Source organism: Macaca mulatta, chromosome 15, assembly GCF_049350105.2.
Source record: "Macaca mulatta isolate MMU2019108-1 chromosome 15, T2T-MMU8v2.0, whole genome shotgun sequence".
In the NCBI taxonomy this organism is placed as follows: domain Eukaryota; kingdom Metazoa; phylum Chordata; class Mammalia; order Primates; family Cercopithecidae; genus Macaca; species Macaca mulatta.
This window is the reverse complement of record NC_133420.1, coordinates 118,728,298-118,743,950: the sequence shown is the minus strand read 5'-3', so window position 1 is coordinate 118,743,950 and position 15,653 is coordinate 118,728,298. Positions and strand designations below refer to the sequence as shown.

General features: G+C 45.0%; 1 long non-coding RNA gene across 1 annotated transcript; it reads left to right on the top strand.

Moving 5' to 3' along the window:
* Positions 1–3,018: 3,018 nt before the first annotated feature.
* LOC144334862 (uncharacterized) lies at positions 3,019–15,120 on the top strand. Its single transcript, XR_013405124.1, has 3 exons — positions 3,019–3,211; positions 3,451–3,554; positions 14,760–15,120. It is a non-coding gene; the product is annotated as an uncharacterized LOC144334862 (long non-coding RNA).
* Positions 15,121–15,653: the final 533 nt, after the last annotated feature.

Here is a 15,653-nt window from a genome sequence, read left to right as displayed (position 1 = left end):
TGGCCAACATGGTGAAACCCCCATCTCTATTAAAAATACAATAAAGGTAGCGGGACCTGGTGGCATGTGCCTGCAATCCCAGCTACTTGGGAGGCTAAGGCAGGGGAATTGCTTGAACTAGGGAGGTGGAGGTTGCAGTGAGCCTAGATTGCACCACTGCACCCCAGCCTGAGTGACACAGTGAGACTCCGTCTCAGGAAAAAAAAAAGATACAGAGTCTTTGCTTGGTCTAGAAGGCCCTGTGTGGTTTAGTCTCTGATGGTATCTCTAGTTTCCTGACCCTGGGCTTCATTATCTTCCTGAGTGCTGGGTGCTGTCTAGTGCTTCAGGGCCTTTGCACATTCTGGCCCCTCTGCCTCAAATGCTCTTTGCGGACCCCACTAACCTTCACCCAGAAACCTCCTATTCATACCACTTACACATGGGAGGCTTCTCTATGCCCCAGAGTAAGTAGGAGCCCTGCTGTGATGTGGCCTTGCAGATCGCACCGTCAAGAGGTAGAGTCTATGCATGGGAGCTGGTCATGTGATTTGCTTTGCTCAATGCATCATTCACAAACATTAATACAAGAGAAAATTTGAAAAGTGGTTGTGCATCAGGGTCTGCTCTCTTGCTACGACTGGAAGCCCAAGACCACCAAGTCCTAACCAGCCTTCTGAACACTGGAAGGTCATGTGCAGAAGAGCTAAGGCTCCCTGGTGGAAGACCTGCTGACTGGCAGACACGTGTGAGGCCATCCTCCATCAGCCAGCAACAGCCCACCCCTTAAGTGACCAGGGACAGAGGAGAGAGCTGAGCAGAGACCACACAAGCTGACCCAGCCTGGAAGCCCCTTCCAGCCCAGCTGACACACAGAATCACGTACAACAACAAAATGGTGGTGGATTTAAGCCACTGAATGTGAGGGGAAACTGATGGATATCCATGGAAGTTTTTTTTACTATCAATAACCTCATCAGACTATGAGCTTCATAAAGGCAGGCACCAGGTGTATCTGCTTGCAGCTTGATCACATATGTTTAAAACGGCACCCCACACGAAGTAGATTCTCCATAGTTATTTATTTGGAGAATTAATTAAGTAAATAAGTAAATAGTCTCCACTGGAGAGACAAAATTGGCTGTCAAGGTTTTGCAGCTCTTTTTTTTCTTTTTTTTTTTTGGGACAGAGTTTCGCTCTTGCTGCCTAGGCTGGGGTGCAATGGTATGATCTTGGCTCACCGCAACCTCTGCCTCCTGCGTTCAAGCGATTCTCCCGCCTCAGCCTCCCAAGTAGGTGGGATTACAGGCATGTGCCACCATGCCTGGCTAATTTTGTATTCTTAATAGAGATGGCGTTTCTCCATGTTGGTCAGGCTGGTCTCGAACTCCTAAGCTCGTGATCCGCCCACCTTGGCCTCCCAAAGTGCTGGGATTATAGGCGTGAACCACCGCACCCAGCTGGTTTTGCAGCTCTTAAAAACAGTGACTCTACAACGTTTTTCTCACATTTGCTGGGGTCACTTTCTAAGGTGTATGGAATAGTCCTTTACAAACCAACTCCTTCCTCTCCCTGACAACGTGGATATTGCTTCCTCCCCTGTCTGTCGAGGTAGTTCGTCTGTACCTTAGTTTGAGTTTCCCCCCTGAGCACCAAGTTCAGAGCCAGGCTGTGGAACACATGGTAACTAACCCAATGTATCCCCTTCCTGCAGAGAATACACAAGTTCCAAGAAGGTCCACAGGGCCTCAGGGGAGGAGAACTGAGGTCTAATTGAAAGCCGCTCACCTCCAGCCCCAAGGTTTTTTTGACCCGGATAAAGTAAAACAAAGACAGCACAGTGAAATTAGAGGGAGGCAATGGCATTTTGCATACCTTAGTAACAGCATGTGGGGGCCTGTGGTGTCCTGTACGACTGCAGAGGACCAGGGAGCTTTCTGGGGCAATGGCCACATTGCCTCTGTGGTGGTGATTACCTGAGTATGCATATTCGTTGAAACTTAGCAACTGCACACTTAAAATAGGTGCAGCTTGTACATAAATCATTCTCCAAAACAGTATTTTGGAAAGGCCTCATGTGGTCCTTTTCTCTTTCCTGGTTCCTTCTCTGATCACCTGCCAACAGTGCTCCCTGGTCCCCCGGGTTGGAGCACGTGGAGGGATGAAGCAAAGGGAAAACAGAAATGTCATTCACACGGATCCAGAAGTAAGCTGGCTCATACTGGTGCCTAGAAACACCTCCCCACACACCTTCCCACCAAGGAGCAGTTTGTCAGCCCATCTGTTCTGCCCTGTGTGTTTCTCTGGGCAGGAGTCATCCCACAACGATTGCATCCTCCAAACCCCAGAGGTTCAGTTGAGCTGAACCTCACCAAGCCTGAGGCAAGAAGATAAGCTCCCCCTACCCAAGTCCTTGACAAGGCAGGAGGAGGGGCTCACAGCACACAGCTGCCTGCAGAAGTCTTCCTCTCAAAGCTCTTTAACGTTCCTCCTTCTCGCCACGTGTATCTGCTCACCGCTTCATCACGGATGTTTAAATCAGCACCGTCTGTATTTTGGTCTGGCAGCTCACTTGGGAATGCAGCATCCTTGGAAATGTGGCGTCGGGTGGATGCACCAATGTCCATCTCTTGCTCCAAATGGCGACTGAACTTGTGGCCACCTGGGCTTTTTGTTCTGTTGGTGGTGGTTTTACCTCTGTTTTATACCACCTAGCATCCATTGACAATTGCAGCCCAATTTTTCCTCCATGATGGCTACTTCCCCAACTCCAGGTGGTTTCAGTAAAGAGGACTCCAGCAATGCACGGCCTAGGTTCAAGGGGTGAACAGGTCAGCCTTGCAGATATTCAAGGGAGAGCCACCTGGGCAGAGGGAAAGTTGTGGACTAAACTATGTCCTCCCAAAATTCGTATGTCGAAGCTCTAAGCCCCAGTGTGACTGCATTTGGAGACAGAATCTATAAGGAGGTAATAAAGGTTATGCGATGTCATAGGGTGGGCCCTGATCCAATAGAACTGTGTCCTTATAGGAACAGGAAAAACACCAGGGATACCTCCCCTTATCTGCTCCTTCTCTCCCTCTCCCTCTCCCCCTCCTCCTCCCCTCTCCCTTCTCCCCTCTCCCATGAGAGGACACAGCCAGAAGGAGGCCATCTGCAAGCCAAGGAGAGACGCCTCACCAGCCATGGAATCTGTAGGCACCTTGATCTTGGACTTCCAGCCTCCAGAGCTGTGAGAAATGCATTTCTGTTGTTTAAGCTGCCCTGTCTGGATTCTGTTGTGGCACCCTGAGCTAAGACAGGGACTAACTGGGGCAAAGGCCCTGGGGGGGAACTGGAGGCAGGTTTGAAGGGTCCGGGGAGGAGGGGCCATGATCACCATGTGGAGGATGGCAGTAGGTGGACATGGGTTAGAAAGGTCGTGGGCCAGGCGGCCTCCTAGGCAGCTTCCTGATGTTGGCCTTTTCCTAGATGAAAGCCAGCCGTCGTCGGGAGCACACACACCATATTACAAGGATCCCAGCCAGGCCCAGGAGGGGAAGCAAGGACACCCTAGAGGCAGAGGGCACTGGCAGGTAGCACCGTGGGGGATGAGAGGGGGCTGGAATCTAGATCCAACTTGAGAGGGGAGGACGCTGGAGGGTGGGATGTGAAAACAGGAGAGGACTCAGAGGTCATTGGAGGTCTGAACAAGTGCAAGGATAGAGGTGCCCCGAGCTGACACAGGAGGCCTGGGCAGGGGCCGGTGTACAGGGGGAGATCCTGGGGTCTGGAGGCCTCGGGCCATGAGGCTGTTACTAGCAAAGGCGGTGCGCGCCCTGAAACCACGCGAAGGCAGCGCTGGCGGGAGGCAGCGGCCCCAGAGTCAGGACCGAGGAGGCCCGGGCTGGCTGCCAAGGTCAACCAGGTGGAGGCCTTCGGGGCTCGGCAAGAGCAGTTCTGTCACCTGGCGGAGCCTGGCGTCTGCCTGCCTGATGGGGAGGAACCGCAGGCGGCGACCGCGGACAGAATGTCCAGGGTTCTGGGCGAGGAATGGAGAATGAGGCGGAGCTGGGCTGCAGGAGACGGAGGCTGAGAGAGACGGCCTGGCGGGAGATGCAGGGGCCCGCGGCAGGGCCCTGGAAGCTCCAGGAGGGAGGAGGGACGTGGTGGTGGCGGGGGAGGGCAAGGGCTGGGGCCCGGGCTCCTTCCGCAGAGCCTGCGGGTACGGCAGCCTGAGGCGTCAGACTGAGCACGGGGGGCTGCATAGCGAGCCACCCCCCCCCCCGGCAGAGGAAAGGAAGGGAGGATGGAATGAGAGCGTCTGCAAGGGGCAGAAAGACAAGGGACGGCGAGCAGAGCCGAGGGAGTGCGCGCTAGCCCCGGAAGAGGATGCGCTGGGCTGGCTGCTGAGCCACGGTGAGGAGCTGCAAGGGCTCGCGGCGCTGGAAATGCTGCGGCAGAAACTGGAAGTCTCCTCCTAGGTTGGCTTAGGAGAAGAGGGGTGCACCCTGGTCACCCTCGCACCTCCGGGGCGCCACGCGCTCGCTGGCGGGAGGGCAGAGGGAGGCGGGAAGGAGACGCGAAGGCGCTGCGATCCCGGGCACGCAGCCCTGTAGGCGTGGAGGCTGCTGGAGCGGCCGGGCAGCTTCTCGGCGACTCCACGCGTGAGTGCAGAGATGCTGCAGGCAGGCAGCGCTCACAAAAGCAGCTCCGCTCACAAAAATACGGCTACGTAGGCGCCGAGCAGCCGTCTGCTTTGACACCACTCGACCCTGCCAAAAAAGAGCGATTGATGGGATCATAAGGGCGGGAGGTGGGAGGGAAGGCGGGGAGTGGGCAATGACCGGAGCCTGGCTTTCCATCCCAGGACAGCGTGGTGTTCTCAAGGGAATTTAGCCAAACATTTCGTCCTAACCTCAACAACAGGTCCTTGTGAGTCCTCATACAGCCTATCCTTAGGCGGTAACAGGCTGCAGCTGTTGAAGTCTAATTTCACTCTATTGATCGATACTTTCAATAGAATGTTTTCTGATTAATTCTGTGCCTTTCGTTTTACTCTGGACATGTTTCAAGATAGTGTATTAATAGGACTCTGGTGTTATGTATTCAATCAATTTATAGATGAAACCTGGAAAACTCAAATATGGTTACAGGACTGGATTAAATGATATTTACTTTGACAATAGAGAAATAAAAGTATACTGGACTGATGGAAATATTCCAAAACTATATTGCAGTGATGGTTACACAACTCTACAGATTTACTGACAATGGGTGAAATTAGTAGCATGTAAAAAATACCAGCTGTTAAAAATGAAAAAATATATATCAGTAAAAAAAATACGTGTCTAACTGGAAGAACGTAGGATACAGAAGCTGGGGGGAAAGAGGGAAGGGTAGGGGGACTAAGACCCTCATTCACATCGTGGTGTGGAAGTTTATACAGTCTAAGTTTACAGAACAAGAAATTCAAGTTCAAGCATATTAAACCTAGTTAACCTATAGGAAAACTGACTATAATAATATAAGCACAACAAATTAGGAGGAAGAAGATAAGTAGCCTTAATCAGCTAAACCTTCATCTTTCATAATGGAAAGCCACTGCAAAAGAAATCGAGGTTGATAAATACAGAAGCTTGATAAGTGTATTATTACTTAAAATTTTGAATTTTGAAAGGAACTCCCCAAAATCTAAAAATGCTAATTGTTAAAAAAAATTTTTTGAGATAGGGTGTCTCTCTGTCACCCAGGCTGGAGCAGAATGGTGTGATCATAGCACACCACAGCCTCTCTGACTCCTGGGCTCAAGTGATCTTCACATCTCAGCCTCCTGAGTAACTGTGACTACAGGTGGGCGCCACCACACCCAGCTGATTTGTTTTATAGAGAAGAGGTCACGCTGTGTTGCCCAGGCTGGTCTCAAATTCTTGGCCTCAAGCAGTCCTCCCACTTCAACTCCTAAAGTGTTGGGACCACAGGCATGAGCCACCGTGCCAGCCTAAATTTTTACCTTTAGAAATTGTCCCATGAATTCCTGGATTGGCATAACAGTTGGTCTTGTCTTAATAGAAGAGATGTTGAAATAATCTGTCACCTTCACACTGCCAGGCGTGTGCACACACGTGCATGTCTGTGCATGTCCGTATGTGTGCACATGTCACATGAATGTGCAAGTGTGTGCAAATGTGCAAGTGTTTGTGCTTGTCTGTGTCCATGTGTGTCCATGTGTATGTGTGTATGTATGTTTTAAGAGACCTGTAAAATCAAAAGAAAAACTAGCCTCAAAGTAAAATTACAAAAAATCCCCACACATATTTACAGTAATCACTGTCTTTCATTTCTTGAATAAATATTAAACTTTGATTATCTGAGATGCTTTTATATTTAGGAAACTAGTTAATACAGATTAAATTACATTTCGGTATTTCAAATATTTTCCTAAATCTCAATGACTTTTATTACTGAATCTGCTGCTAAAGGTCTTGGTACAATTAAATTTTAACACGTTTTTTGAAAGGAAGGGAGAAATTTTTATTTTTCTAATTTTATGCTTCTAATTTATATTCTGCACATTAAGTGCTATAGAAACTTATCTTTAGGATATCAGTATTTATTTATTTATTTATTTATTTATTTATTTATTTATTTTTTGAGATGGAGTCTCGCTCTGTTGCCCAGGCTGGAGTGCAGTGGCCGGATCTCAGCTCACTGCAAGCTCCGCCTCCTGGGTTTACGCCATTCTCCTGCCTCAGCCTCCCAAGTAGCTGGGACTACAGGCGCCCGTCACCTCGCCCGGCTAGTTTTTTGTATTTTTAGTAAAGACGGGGTTTCACCGTGTTAGCCAGGATGGTCTCGATCTCCTGACCTCGTGATCCGCCCGTCTCGGCCTCCCAAAGTGCTGGGATTACAGGCTTGAGCCACCACGCCCGGCTGGATATCAGTATTTAACTTGGGCAATATTATTTCATCTGAATTTATTTGGAGAAATACAACTTAGGTGTCTGCTCATAAACATCAAAAATGTGCCAAATGAGAAACTAGGGCATTAACAATCAGAATTTATTTTTTTTTAAATTTTGATGGTTTTGGGGGTATAGGTGGTTTTGGTTACATGAATAAGTTCTTTAGTGGTGGTTTCTGAGATTTTAGTGCACCCGTCTCCCAAGCAGTGTACACTGTACCCAATGTGTAGTCTTTTATCCCTTGCCCCCTCCCCACCTTCCCCACTGAGTCAAAAGTCCATTATACCATTCTGTGCCTTTGCATCCTCATAGTTTAGCTCCTACTTATAAGTGAAAACACACAATATTTGGTTTTCCATCCCTGAGTTACTTCACTTAGAACAATGGCCTCCAGCTCCATCCAAGTGGTTGCAAAAGACATTATTTCATTCCTTTTTAGGGCTGAGTAGTATTCCATGGTGTATATGTACCACATTTTCTTTATTCATTGGTTGATGGGCACTTAGGTTGGTTCCATGTCTTTGCGGTTGTGAATTGTACTGCGTGTGCATGTGTCTTTTTCACATAATGACTCGTTTTCCTTTGAGTAGATACCCAGCAGTGGGATTGCCAAATCAAATGGTAGTTCTACATTTAATTCTTTAAGGAATCTCCACACTGTTTTCCACAGTGGTTGTACTAATTTACGTTCCCACCAGCAGTGTAAAAGTGTTTCCTTTTCACCACATCCATGCCAACATCTGTTGTTTTTTGACTTTTTAATTATGGCCATTCTTGCAGGAGTAAGGTTGCATCTCACTGTGGTTTTAAGTTGCATTTCCCTGATGATCTGTGATGTTAAGCATTTTTTCATGTTTGTTGGCCATTCGTATGTTTTCTTTCGAGAAATGTTTATTCATGTCCTTTGCCCACTTTTGGATGGGATGATGATGATGATGATGATTATTATTATTATTATTATTTTCTTGCTGATTTGAGTTCTGTGTAGATTCTGGATACTAGACCTTTGTTGGATGCAGTCTGCAAGTATTTTCTCCCACTCTGTGGGTTTTCTGTTTACTCTGCTGATTATTTCTTTTGCTGTGCCGAGCTTTTTAGTTTAATTAGGTTCCATTAATCTTTGTTTTTGTTGAATTTGCTTTTGGTCATGAATTCTTTGCCTAAGCCAATGTCCAGAAGAGTTCTTCTGATGTTATCTTCTAGAATTTTTATAGTTTGGGGTCTTAGATTTAAGTCTGATGTTGTTTAGATATGTGTCCAGGTGTGCACCAAATCTCATGTTGAATTGTAATCCCCAGTGTTGGAGGTGGGGGCTGATGAAGGGTGACTGAGTCATGTGGGTGGCATTCTCATGAATGGGTTAGCACCAGCCCCTTGGTGCTGTTCTCATGATAGAGTTCTCAGGAGATCTGGTTGTTTAGAATCTAGTGTGTGGCACCTCCCCACCGTCTCTCTCTCTCTCTTCTTTGTGCTCCAGCCATGTAAGACATGCCTGTGCGGGCTTGGCCTTTGCCTGCTGCCATGATTGAAAGTTTCCTGAGGCCTCGTCAGAAGCCGAGCAGATGCCAGCATCATACTTCCTCTAAAGCCTATGGAACCATGAGCCAATTAAACCTCTTCTCTTTATAAATTATGCAGTTTCAGGTATTTCTTTATAGCAATGTGAGAACAGACTAATACTAAGTGTTTGACCATCTTGAGTTGATTTTTGTATAAGGTGAGAGATGGAGATCCAGTTTCATTCTTCTACGTGTGGCTTGCCAGTTTTCCCAGCACCATTTATTGAATAGAGTGTCCTTTCCTCAATTCATGTTTTTGTATGTTTTGTCAAATATCAATTGGCCATAAGTATTTGACTTTAGTTCTGGGTTCTATATTCTGTTCCATTGGTCTATGTGCCTAGTTTTCTTTTTTCTTCTTTTTTTTTTTTTTTAGACGGAGTCTAGCTCTTGTCTCCCAGGCTGGAGTGCAATGGTGCACTCTCAGCTCACTGCAACCTCTGCCTCCTGGGGTCAAGCGATTCTCTTGCCTCAGCCTCCCCAGTAGCTGGGATTACAGGTGCCTGCCACCACACCGGCTTATTTTTTGTATTTTTAGTAGAGATGGGGTTTCACCGTGTTACCCAGGATGGTCTTGATCTCCTGACCTCGTGATCTGCCCGCCTCAGCCTCCCAAAGTGCTGGGATTACAAGTGTGAGCCACTACGCCTGGCCTACATGCCTATTTTTATACCAGTACCATGCTGTTTTGGTAACTATAACCTTGTAGTATGATTTGAAATCAGGTAATGTGGTGCCTCCAAATTTGTTCTTTTTGTTTAGTATTATTGCTTTGGCTATGCAGGCTCTTTTTTGGTTCTATATGAATTTTAGGATTGTTTTTTCTAGTTCTGTGAAGAATGATGATATTTTGGTGGGAATTGCATTGAATCTGTAGATTGCTTTGGGCAGTATGGTCATTTTCACAATATTTATATGTCCCGTCCGTGAGCATGAGATGTGTTTCCATTTGTTTCTGTCATCTATGATTTCTTTCAGCAGTGTTTTGTAGTATTCCTTGTAGAGATCTTCCTCCTCCTTGGTTAAGTATATTCCTAAGTGTTTTATTTTTGCAGCTGTTGTAAAATGGATTGAGTTCTTGATTTGATGTGATTTTCATCTTGGTCGTTGTTGGTATATAGCAGTACTGCTGATTTGTATACATGGATTTTGTATCCTGAGACTTGATTGAATTTGTTTATTAGATCTAGAGGCTTTTAGGATGAGTCTTTAGGGTTTCTTAAGTATACATTCATCATCGGCAAATAGCGACAGTTTTACTTCCTCTTTTCCAGTTTGGATGCCTTTCATTTCTTTCTTTTCTCTGATTGCTCTGGCCAGGATTTACAGTACTGTGTGGAATAGAAGTGGTGAGAGGGGGCATCCTTCTCTTGTTCCAGTTCTCTGGGGGAATGCTTTCAACTTTCCCCCATTCAGTATGATGTTGCGTGTGGGTTTGTCATATATGGCTTTTACTACTTTCAGGTAAGTCCATTCTATGCCTACTTTGTTGAAGGTTTTTGTTATAAAGGGATACTGGATTTTATGAAATGCTTTTTCTGCATCTATTGAGATGACCATATGGTTTTTGTTTTTAATTCTATTTATATGATGTCTCACATTTATTGACTTGCATATGTTAAGCCATCCCTGTATCACTGGGATGAAATCCACTGGATCACAATGTATTATCTTTTTGATATGCTGCTGGCTTCAGTTCGCTAGTATTTTGTTGAGGATTTTTGCATCTATATTCAGCAGGGATATTGGTCTGTAGTTTTCTTTTTTTCTTATGTCCTTTCCTGGTTTTGGTAGTAGGGTGATACTGGCTCCACAGAATGATTTGGGGAGGATTTCCTCTGTCCTTATCTTTTGAAATAGTTTCTGTAGGATTGGTACCGATTCTTTGAATGTCTGCTAGAATTTATCTGTGAATCCATCTGGTCCTGGACTTTTTTTGTTGTTGTTGGCTATTTTTTAAATTACTGCTTCAATCTCACTGCTTGTTATTGGTCTCTTCCGGGTTTCTATTTCTTCCTGATTTAATCTAGGAGGGTTGTATACTTCCAGGAATTTGTCCATTTCCTCTAGGTTTTCTAGTTTCTGCATATACAGGTGTTCAAGGCAGCCTTTAAATCTTTTGTATTTCTGTGATATCAGCTGTAATACCTCCTGTTTCATTTCTAATTGAGCTCATTTGGATCTTCTCTCTTCTTTTCTTGGTTAATCTCACTAATGATCTATGAATTTTATCGTGTCAAAGAACCAGCTTTTTGTTACAATCAGAATTTTTAGATTTACCCACATACTTTTTTCTTTTAACTTGCTATTGGGTTAATTTATATATAGCATTTACCCTTAAGGTTGTTGAAACATCCTATCAAGGTGTTATGCAGGAGTTTACATCTTTTGCATAAGTGGTGCCCTGGGTTGCACTTATTTTGACCAAATGAAAAACAAACACCGCTGGCACCATACACTAAACTATCTTTGTATCATAGGTTGTAAGACTTGGTGAAAGCCAAAGGGAACCTTTAAGATTGGAGGGACCCAATAGTAGTTCATCTTTGGGCTTACAGAAAGAAAAAAAAATTGACCTGTACTACATTTCACATCTACAAATAGTGTTTCAGCAGCTGAAGCCTTTTTACTTCTAAAACTTATTACACTAGGATTTACTTTGAAATATAGTTTACAGGCCGGGCGCGGTGGCTCAAGCCTGTAATCCCAGCACTTTGGGAGGCCGAGGCGGGCGGATCACAAGGTCAGGAGATCGAGACCACAGTGAAACCCCGTCTCTACTAAAAATACAAAAAATTAGCCGGGCTTGGTGGCGGGCGCCTGTAGTCCCAGCTACTCAGGAGGCTGAGGCAGGAGAATGGCATGAACCCAGGAGGCGGAGCTTGCAGTGAGCCGAGATCGCGCCACTGCACTCCAGCCTGGGCAACAGCGTGAGACTCCGTCTCAAAAAAAAAAAAAAAAAAAAAAAGAAATATAGTTTACAACCAAATCAAGTATAATATACAGACACTGGCACTTTAGCACAAGGGCAAACTTTTTAAAACTTTGTTTTGGACCTTTAAAATTAGACCATAGTAAAAAAAACAGTCCACACTCTTACATTCAGCAAATTCATACTAAAATATCTCATTCCTGTAGGATAAAGACCAAGAAAACTTTACATATGCTACAAGTTTATTACATGTATTTACACGGCTCTTTCTTCCTTACTTATTTAAAATTTTCACATTATACAACTCCCCAAAGTAAGTGTCCTCTCCCCAAAGCAAGCTTTGCAGAAACAATGAGGCCAGATCACCGTAAGAATAGCTTGTGCAGGCCGGGCATGGTGGCTCATGCCTGTAAGCCCAGCACTTTGGGAGGCCCAGGTAGGCAGATCACCTGAGCTCAGGAGTTTGAGACCACCCTGGCCAACATGGCAAAACCCCATCTCTACTAAAAATACAAAGATTAGCCAGGTGTGGTGGCATGTGCCTGTTATCCCAGCTACTTGGGAGGCTGAGGCACGAGAAACGCTTGAACCCTGGAGGGGGAAATTGCAGTGAGCTGAGATGGCACCTCTGCACTCCAGCTTGGGCGACAGAGCAAGACTCTGTCTCAAAAAAAAAAAAAAAAAAGAATAGCTTATGCAGTGCTATAATACAAAAATGTATTTTGAAAGCTGTTGAGTCACTATTAAATAATGTTTCTATAAAAATAGTTTTGGTGTATTTGTTGACAGACACCTATCCAATGCATTTGAGAAAGAGAGCTATTGGGGTATACTGTGCCTCATTCTAATGAGCCCCAAGTACCCTTTCCACCTTAATCACTGTACAGTTTACTAAAATGCAACTATTAGGAAAAGTTCATCTTTTCATTTTCAGTACATCAGGTTGTTGGCATATTACTGTCTTGGCTATTTCTAGTATACTAAACATTTAGATGTTTACCTACTTCTCAATCTTTATATTCTTAGCTAGATGCTTATAATCTGATTCACTAACTTTCAGCCATTTACTGTCCATGATTGATAATCTTATATTACTATTTTCCTCAAACCAACAATAGAAAAAGTTGGTTCCTTTACCACTCCCTATGTCTAAACATGAATGGTTTCACTTAAAAGTTACTCAGTTGAGTACACTTACTATCAAGTATAATTATTAATTTAATTACTTTAAGTTGTACTGATGCTACCATTACATTACAGTGCACCCAACACATAAAGCAACATGTAAAGCAAATGAGATGAGGTCTAATTGTGTGTGTGTGTGTATAGATAGATAGATATGTATATATATAGTTCGTTTGTTTGCTTTTTGAGATGGAGTCTTGCTCTGTCATCCAGGCTGGAATGCCGTGGCATGATCTCGGCTCACTGGAACCTCCACCTCCTGGGTTCAAGTGATTCTTCTGCCTCGGCCTCCCAAGTGGCTGGGATTACAGGCACGTGCCACCATGCTCAGCTAATTTTTGTATTTTTAGTAGAGATGGGGTTTCACCATGTTGGCCAGGCTGGTCTCAAACTCCTGACCTCAGGTGACCTGCCTCCCTTGGCCTCCCAAAGTGCTGGGATGACAGGCATGAGCCACTACATCCGGGTATAGTTTTTACATTAATTAGCAGTTCTATGCAAATAGATTAATTACCTGGTGAATTTGTTTCAGACCAATTGACATCTGTAAACATAATTAAATTTAAACATAAATACTTTATCTTATTTTATATCTGCACTTTCTGTTTTTTTTGAGACAGGGTCTCACTCTGAGATGGAGTTTTGCTTTTGTTGCCCAGGCTGGAGTGCAGTGGCATGATCTTGGCTCACCGCAACCTCTACCTCCTGAGTTCAAGCAATTCTTGTGCCTCAGCCTCCCGAGTAGCTGGGATTACAGTGCCACTATGCCTAGCTGATTTTTGTGTTTTTAGTAGAGATGGGATTTCACCATGTTGGACAGGCTGGTTTTGAACTCCTGACCTTAAATGATCCACCTGCCTCAGCCTCTCAAAGGCTGGGATTACAGGCATGAGCCAATGTGCCTGGCCTATATCTGCACTTTAGATTTTAGGTTGAAATGTTCTTATTTTCTTATCTAAAGGATTAAAGACAACAGGAAGTGTATTAGTCCATTTTTGCATTGCCATAAAGAAATACCTGAGACTGGGTAATTTATAAAGAAAAGAGGTTTAATTGACTTACAGTTTCACAGTTCCACAGGCTGTATAGGAAGTATGATGGCATCAGCTTCTGGGAAGGCCTCTAGGGAGGGAACTTACAATCATGTTGGAAAGCAAAGGAAGAATGAGCACTTCACATGACAGGAATGGGAGGAAGGCAGGGAGATGTCACACACTTTTAAACAACCAGATCTCATGAGAACTCACTCACTATCACAAGAACAGCACCAAGAAGGAAATCTGCCCCCATGATCCAATCACCTCCCACTAGGCCCCACCTCCAACATTGGTGATTACAATTCTACATGAGATTTGGGCAGGGACACAGATCCAAACCGTGTCAGGAACCCAGTGGTTTGATGGTCAGGGAAGAACACCTGGTGATGGCAGCTCACTGCATTTGGCTCTGGCATTGTTCTGGTTAGCTTCATTTTTTTTTTTTTTTTTTTTTTAAGGTGAAGTTTCACTCTTGTTGCCCAGGCTGGAGTGCAATGGTACGATCTTGGCTCACTGCAACCTCTGCCTCCCAGGTTCAAGCGATTCTCGTGCTTCAGCCTCCCGAGTAGCTGGGATTACAGTTGCCCACCACCACGCCTGGCTAGTTTTTTGTATTTTTAGTAGAGACAGGATTTCACCATGTTGGCCAGGCTGGTCTCGAACTCCTGACTGCAGATGATCCACCCGCTTCTGCCTCCCAAAGTGCTGGGATTGCAGGTGTGAGCCACTGCACCTGGCCGTAACTTGAGATCTTAAACTGGGACTTGATAAACTAGAGCTCCAGTTTGACTATTTGGAAAAGTTTTGTTAGTCCCCTTCTTGCATGGCTTGCATGCAGTTGCTGATGAGTTGTAACCCTGTCCTCTCTCTTCTTACAAACAGTCTTCATCGGGGAATTCTGATCCTTGGTCTTCTGTTAAGCTACTGGTGGTTCTTACTATCCTTTCTAGATGGAGGAGCTGGGTTATTATTCCTCTCTCCACCACCTGTCTTCAGCTGCTTTGTCACCTTTCTGTCTGCTTTTCAGCTTGCAGGATTTCTACTACCTGTCCTTTTCCTTGGTGTCAAGCCCAGGACAATAGGTGTTGCTTTCTGACAGATCCTTTGCTTTGTCTCGATATAGGATTTTTCATGGGCCGATCTGCTGAATTCAGCCTAGGAGCTGAGGCCAACATCTGAGTTTCCTCAGCACACAGGTTTGAAAGAAGTCCTAGCAACTTCAAGCTCAGAACCATGGGTGGCAGTGGCTCTCTCTCCCTTTCCAGAGAGAGTCAAAACCTCCCTCCCTTTCCAGAGAGAGTCAAGGTCTGGAACAAACAAAGCCCACAAGCACCAATGACCAAGCTGCTGACTATTCCAACATCTCCAACTCAACCTCCTCTTTCTGCCTCAACCCAAATTTTAAAACTTTTAAATATGGGTTTAAAAATGGTGATGAGTAAAGTTGCATCCAAGTGTATCAAATAAAATTAAATATCCATAAATGCTGTAATAATTCCTGCTTTGATGCTGAACTAAAGCATTTTCTGCTGGGTGTGGTGGCTCACGCCTGTAATCCCAGCACTTTGGGAGGCCGAGGCGGGCAGATCGTGAGGTCAGGAGTTCAAGACCAGCCTGGCCAACATGGTGAAACCCCATCTCTACTAAAAATACAAAAATTAGCCGGGTGTGGTGGCAGGCATCTGTAGTTCCAGCTACTCGGGAGGCTGAGGCAGGAGAATCACTTGAACCTGGGAGATGCGAGGTTGCAGTGAGCCGAGATGGCACCACTGCACTCCAGTCTGGGCAACAAGCGAGATTCCATCTCCAAAAAAAAAAAAAAAAGAAAAAAAAAGGAATTTATTTTCCATTTATATTTCACATAGTCTCACTTCATATTTCAGCTCTCTTGCCTCTGGTACCTGGAGTCCTTGGCTAGTACTGAAATTGAGTAAAGTCATTCTCATGAGTTTTAGTAAACTCAAAACTCATGAAGTTGGCAAAACTCAAAGAATGCTTTTGGTCTAGTTTGACATTG